Here is an 8,454-nt window from a genome sequence, read left to right on the forward strand (position 1 = left end):
AGCAGTATTCACTGGGCACTTTCTATCTATCCAGCACTGTTCCAGGCTCTGAAATACAGACTATACCCCTGCTCTCTGGGTTTTATTCTAGGAGCTGAGAGACAACAGTCAAGTAAACAAATCGATAAATATTTTAGTTTCCATTAATGGTTAAAGTGTTGAGGAAAATCACAGGATGATGTGTTAGAAAGTGACTAGGAATGGAGTTGTCATTTTAGGGAGCAGAATCAAGTAAGGCCTCCCTGAGGAGGTGACCTAAATAAGAAGAAACCAAGCATGCTAAGTTCTTAGGCAAAATAAATAGTAACAGGTAGTGATCTTGAAGTGGAAACAAGCTTGTCTCAGTTGAGGAACAGAAAGAGTTCCAGTGCGTTGTATACTAAGGAAGAAAGATGGGAATTCAACAATAGGTCATGGAAACAGAAGGCAAATCACGAAGGACCTTGTGGAGCATAGTATCTCAAGATAAGACACACTTGAAGGATTTGAAGGCTTCTAAGCAGGCATGTGACATGATCTCCCACTGACCGCTCCATGGAAAAATAACAAGGAGCGAGAGTGGAGGACAGATGGATGTCTGTGACAACAGGCACAAGATGATGGCAGTGCAACTAGGGTGTAGCAATAAGGATAGAAAGTGTCCATTAAGACTAAGGGCCCTAATCTCACTTCAGCCATGGTAAAAATCTGAATGCCTCTTGACGCTCAGAACTAACAACAGGAACTCAAATCTGAAGGATTTTTCTGAATTTCCGATGGCCTTTCCCTTCCATTATTTGTATTGACCCCAACAGCAGCCTTATAAGGTTTGTGGAGGGGAGTTGTACTTTTACAAATGAAAAAAACTAGGGTTTTCACTAAGAGTCCACCGGAATATGGTGGAGGCAGGACTCAAATCCATCTGATGCCAACGCCATGCTCTTCCCACTTCTCATCTACCCTGTTCTAGACATTTCAAAACATTTATTTTGTCAGACACAAAATCGTATTGAGTGCTCTTCTCAAAGTCAGAACATACTAGGCAATTATAACAGTTCACCTGCTTTGTGTCTAAAGGAAAAGAAGGCCACCTATTCCTAGAAGAAATCTTAAGGGCATATAGAAACCAACAATTGGGTGATTTAAAATGCACATTTGGGGGCGCCTGGGTGGCGCAGTCGGTTAAGCGTCCGACTTCAGCCAGGTCACAATCTCGCAGTCCGTGAGTTCGAGCCCCGCATCAGGCTCTGGGCTGATGGCTCGGAGCCTGGAGCCTGTTTCCGATTCTGTGTCTCCCTCTCTCTCTGCCCCTCCCCCGTTCATGCTCTGTCTCTCTCTGTCCCAAAAATAAATAAAAAACGTTGAAAAAAAAATTAAAAATAAATAAATAAATAAATAAAATAAAATGCACATTTGAGGTACGTTGAAGGACACAACCAGTGGAATTGGTGGCTTTTGCAAGATTGAAATCATGGCAGGTCCAGAAACGGATGCCCAATCCCATTTCAGTGGTACCAGAAAAGTTTCAACTCACCCTCTCACAGGGAGAATGAATTGTGTACTGGCCACACATGAGGCATTTGCTCTGAGGGTCTTACACTTCAGGTCAAGGTCTAAAAAAAGAGCTGGGCATCGGGCTCTGTGCTGACAGCTTGGGATCCTCTCTCTCCCTCTCTCTCTCTCTCTCTCTCTCTCTGCCCCTGCCCTGCTTGTGGCTGCAGCTCTCAAAATAAATTAAAAAATGAATAAATAAACATGAAAAAAATTAATAAAAATATTTTAAAAATAAAAAAATAATAAAATTAAAAATTAAAAACACCAACCGTGAAAGAGACACAAACAGAATTTAAAGTGCGCCGTATCTGTTAAGTTCCCGGGCCCGGAGAAGCTGATGCTGCCTCATCACGTGATAGTCAATTTGTACCATCGTGAATTATGAACCTGGAAACAAAATAAAGATAAAATGCATCCCTGAGAAGAAAAATTCCTTGGTATTTGAGCTAAACGTCCCAGCCCTTTGTTCAGTGGTTTGCTGTGTAAAGAAATTTTAAGAAGAAAGTAGGGAGCAAGTGAAGGAAACAAATTAAGAAAAGGAGCATTGCTTTAGTTGCATTAAAGTTAGTTGCTTAGGAAGGAGGGGGAAAAGAAAAGAAAATTTTACTAAACTTCCATTCTGTGGCAACTTTCTTTCCTAAGGTACTTTTCATGGGCTGTCTTGACACGGTAACTTTGAGATGTGTCACCCCCATTATCCAGATGAGGAAAATAAGAAGTGGGATAGTTTTCTCAAGTTTAAGTCAATCTGCAACCAAAGCCCAAATACAAAATAAGTCAGACCTCCACACTTGTTCTGGCCTTATGCACTTCCAAAGTGGGTGATATGGCAACAATTTGTTTTAGGGCAAGAACTTTGGAATATCCATTTTTGACATGTTATTTCTTAACAGTGCTGAAAATTTCAGGTATTGTTGTAGACTGCCCAGGGTGGGTTTTTATTTAAAATCCAAATATCAAAGCTTATAATTTACAACCCCTTTTGAGGGGAATGGATCTAAGAATAGCCTCAAAATGTCAGATGTAAGAGTAGAGTAGCTGCCCAGAAATCGCTAATTTGAGGTTTTCTGCAGTATAAAGCAGGCCAAAACATCTGGATAAAAGAAACCCAGATTTGTAGCCAGATGTGCAACCTTGAGCAAAGTGCTAAAATAACTGGATTGCAGTTTGATTCCTTTGAGATAAGGAGCCTGCCTCTCCCTCTCTTTCTTTAGGTCCTTGCCTCGTTCCACCAAAGATTTGAGGCAACTGAGTTGGACTGAATGAACCTCAAGTTTCCTTTTGTGACTATACTGAGAGCTTCACTTAAACAGCCACTCAGTTTTGATCCCAGAGATCCTTTTTTTCCAAGATTTTTATATCCTTAAAACTTTCATTTATGTTTTTTTTTTTTTTGTCTTACTTGAAGAGACACATCACGTGTTTTCTAGAAAAGCGGGATGTGTCCCTACGTGACATGCTCATGCCTCTGTTCCTTCTGAGTAAACATGTGTAACTGTGATTCTATCCTGACCTGGTTAAGAGACGAATGTGTTTGATTTTGCCTCCCAACAACCAACTCAATCCAAGATAAAAGGCAACCTTCCCTTTGGCTTATAAAGTAATTGTGCCTCTTTTCAGTCGGTTCTCTATACAATGCCAAATTCTTTCAGAGAATAGGCTCCCTACTCATTGCATGTCTCCCCAACGGATCAGGATTGAACTTCTTGTTGCCCTAAATAGCAGAGCAAAAACGTGTCACCTAGGTTTGCTGAAGCCAGAGCAGGGAGAGCTTTCTGACAGCAAGTGGGTGAATTGAACTCTTTTGAGAAGAGCCTGTTTCTGTAGCCCACAGGCTGAGCCATAACGAACCTGAAGGCTTCTCCCCCTTCACCCCTGATGTCTCCACACCTGGAGCTGATTACTCAAGAAATAAGGAGCTTTAAGCTTTGCATGTTTTTTCTAGATCTTGAAAGAACACAAATCCAACTTGTGGTGTCAGGAATTATATACTGGCGTTGCCTAAACTATATACTGCAGGATAACAATGTTAATCCAGACGTTAGTCAACATCGCCATGGAATGGATGCCATAGTCATCTAAGTGTAGGAACTTTATGTGATGAGCCTCTCTTGCAGATTCATAAACCTCATCAGCACATTGAGGTTTCTGAGAATGTCTGCAATAAAGAAACTTGACTAAGGTAAAGAGCAACATGTGTACACGAGGGAGCAACACTACTTTAGTGGGACCACAAAAAATAGGATTATGGACTGCAAGAGAGGACATAAACAGATCATTAGCCTTGAATGCATTCGTAAAGATGTGATGCTTTTATCTTGCTGACAATGAGATGAAATTAAACCTTTTATTCAGAGTTAGGTCTTAGAAGGAGAAGTTTGACAGAAAGGTAGAGACTCCATTGGATGCAACAGAAATGAGGAAAAGAGGTAGTCAGGAAGTGTTTTTAACAGTTCAGGCAAGATATACAGAATGTCTTAAGTAGGGTGAGAGACGAAGTTGAGTGACATGGCAAGGGGGGGGCAGGCAGGAATCAAATGGTTGTTGTGACCAGCTGGTTATACGGCATATGAAAGAAGCTGAAGGTGGTATTTGGATACCTGGAGGGAGACCTACAGGGAACAGGATGAAAGGAGCCAAGTGCCTGGAAGAGCAATACCAGTTTATTATAAGCACACGTGAACCAAATCATACTTGTTTATGTGGGACGTTCAAATCCAAACCTCCACCATGTAGCTCAGTTTGCAATGTTAGACCCCCATCCAAAATTATCCGCAGGTACCGTGATCTATCACATTCAAACACTTCATCCTAGTATTTCTCCCTGTTGGGTTATGGTCTTCTATGATCTACCTTCAGATGTTCTTTCTATAGCTAAATCTGAACTCTTGGTTAAATACTGCCCACACCTTAATTAAACTTGTTAATTCTGTGGAAAGGAACACATATCAAAATCACACCACATTCTTTTCATCTGGAAAGTCTTCAGTCCCCATAAAGCCACACAACCTTAAAGAATCACCCCAGTGCCACACTATGTTGAAGCCTATCTTTACAGAACTACTCATTCACCTCATTCCTTCTTTTTATATCCCCATGCCATTCTTTATACCTTTATTATTCCATTTTGCACCAAATGTTTGTGTAATCACCATATCCTTCTTACTCAATTATAACCTCTTTGAGTATAAATTTTGATTTCTGGCTCATAAGAGGTGCTCAGTAAACTTCATTAAAACCAGGTATCTGCCGGGCGCCTGGGTGGCTCGGTCAGTTGGGCGTCTGACTTCAGCTCAGGTCATGATCTCACAGACCATGAGTTCGAGCCCCTCGTCGGGCTCTGGGCTGATGGCTCAGAGCCTGGAGCCTGCTTCCGATTCTGTGTCTCCCTCTCTGTCTGCCCCTCCCCCGTTCATGCTCTGTCTCTCTCTGTCTCAAAAATAGACGTAAAAAACAAACAAACAAACAAACAAAAAACCAGGTATCTGCCAACATCCATATTTGATACTAAATGTAGAAAGCTCAACAGGAAAATGCAAATATTTGAAATGATAGTTATCATAGGGATGATACTTAGTCTGAGGAAACCAATACACTAGATTAGAGCAATGTTTCTCAAACTCTAATGTGAGTAAAATCATTTATAGATCTTTTTTTTGTTTAAGTTTATTTATTTATTGGGGCATCTGGGTGGCTCAGTTAAGCATTCAACTTTGGCTAGGTCATGATCTCACATTCTTGGGTTGGAGCCCTGCATTGGGCTCTGTGCTTACAGCTCAGAGCCTGGAGCCTGCTTTGGATTCTGTGTGTCTGTCTCTCTCTGCCCCTCTCCCACTCATGCTCTCTCTCTCTCTCTCTTTCTTAAAAGTCAATAAACAATAAAAAATTTTTTTCAAGTGTATTTATTTATTTTGAGAGAGACAGTGCGAGTGGTGGAGGGCAAAGAGAGGGAGAAAGAAAACCGAAGCAGGGCTTGAACCCACAAAGCCGTGAGATCATGACCTGAGCCAAAACCAAGAGCTGGATGCTTAACCAACTCAGCCACCCAGGTGCCCGCATCTAGGAATCTTAAGCAGGTTCTGGGGCCCAGCCCAAGATTTTGATTCAGTGCGTCTGGGGCAGGGCACGCATTTGCATTTCTTTTTTTTTTTTCCCCTAAAGTTTATTTATCTATTTTGAGGGAGAGAGAGTGTGTGCACAAGCAGGGGAAGGGGCAGAGGGAGGAGAGAGAGAATCTTAAGCAGGCTCCACGCCCAGCACAGAGACCAGTACAGGGCTTCATCTCACAAACCATAAGATCATGACCTGAGCCAAAATCAAGAGTCATGCACTTAACAGACTGAGCCACCCGGGCGCCCCATGCATTTTCATTTCTAACCAAATTCCAGGCGCTGCTTGTGCTGCTGGACCACGGACGGCACCCTGAGTATAAACTGTTTAAAAGGTAATTCTGACATCAGAATGCCTGGACCTAAATTCCACCATCACAATTTAATAGCTTTATGGTCTCAAGATATCAACTCTAAGCCTCAAATTCCTCACCTGTAAGTGGCAAAAATAGTGGAACCCCTTCAGACTGATAGAGCTAAAATAGCCCGTCTGTACAATGTGCTCTGGCAGTACCTGATGCATGGTATGTGCTCGAAACTTAGATGTTGGTGTATTTAATGGTACAGATGAGTCAGTAGATTCCTATAGAGTAATAAGCGTCTTTAAACCATGGCCGGCAGGCCAGATCTGGCTCGTTGCCTGTTTTAGTAATGCTGGTAAACTAGGAATAGTTTTAAGATATTTAAATGACTAAAAAATATTCAAAAGAATACTTCAAAATGCATGCAAATTATAAATTCAAACGTCAGTGTCCATAATGTGTTATTGGAAGCTGGCCACACGCATTGGTTGGCATATTGCCTATGGATGCTTTTGTAGTCCAAAAGAAGAGAAGAGTGGTCACATGACAGACCACCCAGCCAGAAAAGGCTACCCTGTATACTGGCTCGTTATGTTAACTTTGCCAGGCCTCTAACAGAGCACCAAGTGACTTTATCAGTGAATCACTGATCCCTGAGATTAGAACCATCACTGGACTGGCAATAATGGTCAGTGGCTTAACGTTGTTTTATATTGTATGTGTGTGTGTGTGTGTGTGTGTAATGTAACTGTGCCAAAGTAATGAGAGATTCTCAGGAACTAAGTAAGAAAAAGAAAATCAGGAAGCAAGATGAATTTGAGGGATGAGTGGCAAAATGGATTAGCATCAGAGTTCCTCAAACCAGGAAATGCTATTAGATGCCCCGACCCACTTTTTTAAAAAAAGCAATATTTATTGTCCTTTTTCTGATTATAAAAACAATACAGGATCATGGTATTTGGAAAATACAAAAATGTATACAGTATAGAAACCTGTGATATTCCCAATAGTAGAGATGATATTTAAACATGTTTCTTTTTACAAACTTGAGATGTTACTGTACAAAATGGTTATAAAATTTTAATGTAACATTTTTCCAATATCCTCATGTTCTCTGAAAACATTTTAATGGGCAATAATGTTACATTGTTTGAAAATTCCATAATTCATTTAATTATTGCCCTCTATTAGAGTTCAAGTTATTTTTAAGATTTTGTTATTATTTATAATAATAAAGTTGCTTATGAATTTTCTGAAAATCTGTGATTTTTTTCTCCACTATGATAAATTATTATAATAAAATAATTTTTGTCTAAATTTGGGATGCTTCCAAGGGAAATATAAGATTAAAGAAAAGGCAAGATTATATTAACTGAATCTCTCTCTCTCTCTCGCTCCTCTGTTTTCCAGATTTCCAAACCAAACTAATTTGAGGGATTTCTGCTTCATCATTAGTAACATGAAATGATTTCTATTACCTTTTACCAAGTATGTTTGTTTATTTTCTATATACCTCATTCTTAAATCTATTCCACTACCATCAGGAAAACAGAGGTTTTGTTTCATTTGAAATTTCCCCTTCCCTTAGAAAAAAAGGCAATACTCTTATCAAAAATATTTTATTTACAAAAAATCAATTATACTATACATCCTATACTGGAAATACATTGAATAATTGCTACAATAAATACAGGCAATTAATTCAATCTTTTATAAGAATGAGAGAATTTGACATTTGAAAGTTATCAAAGCTTAACTTAGAACATAAATAGTTAAAAAGGCAAACTCAAGTTTTAGTTTCATTTATTGGCATGCTGTGTTTTTTTCCCACAAACTCTCCCATCAGTGAGTTTGAGTTGCAGAATGGTATGTACCTTTTGTACTCCGAAGGTAGAATGTGCAGCTTTTTCTTAAGCAGGACAGATGGAACGTAGGCATCTGCACGGAAAGGAAGCAGAATGACAGAGGCACATAGTTGAACCCTTTGCCACATTCACACTCTGCCTCGTCACAACATTTTCTATGCGACGACTCATGTGTTCGATTGTGTTTAACACAGGTCTACACAGCACCAGCTACAAGGCAAGATGGGTCATGTCAAATGTCAAACTGGGTAACTGAGGCCCTTGGAGTAGCTAAATTAGCCGGGTTAGGGGTACCTGGTCCATCAATTTCTTTTATGTGCCAATTCTTGATACACTTATTAAACCTTGATATTATTTTTACTATGTAAACATACCTAGGTAGGCCAATAACAAGACAGATGAAGCAATTATCTGCATAAATTCAGAAAAAAAATCCTCCCTAGAAAGTAGAAGAGGAACTTAAATGTGTCAATTTTCATATCTATAGGCTTTACACTTATTAAAATGTATCCAACTCACCAGTGTAAACCTCATGGTAACATGTAAAGTAAACTGGTAAGCTGGAAAAAAAAAAAAAAAAAAAGACCAGTAAATTATGTTCAATATGTGGACAGCATCTGGTGAATTCAGGCCACAGAACAAAAT

This window comes from Panthera tigris, chromosome F2 (assembly GCF_018350195.1).
Source record: "Panthera tigris isolate Pti1 chromosome F2, P.tigris_Pti1_mat1.1, whole genome shotgun sequence".
NCBI lineage: Eukaryota > Metazoa > Chordata > Mammalia > Carnivora > Felidae > Panthera > Panthera tigris.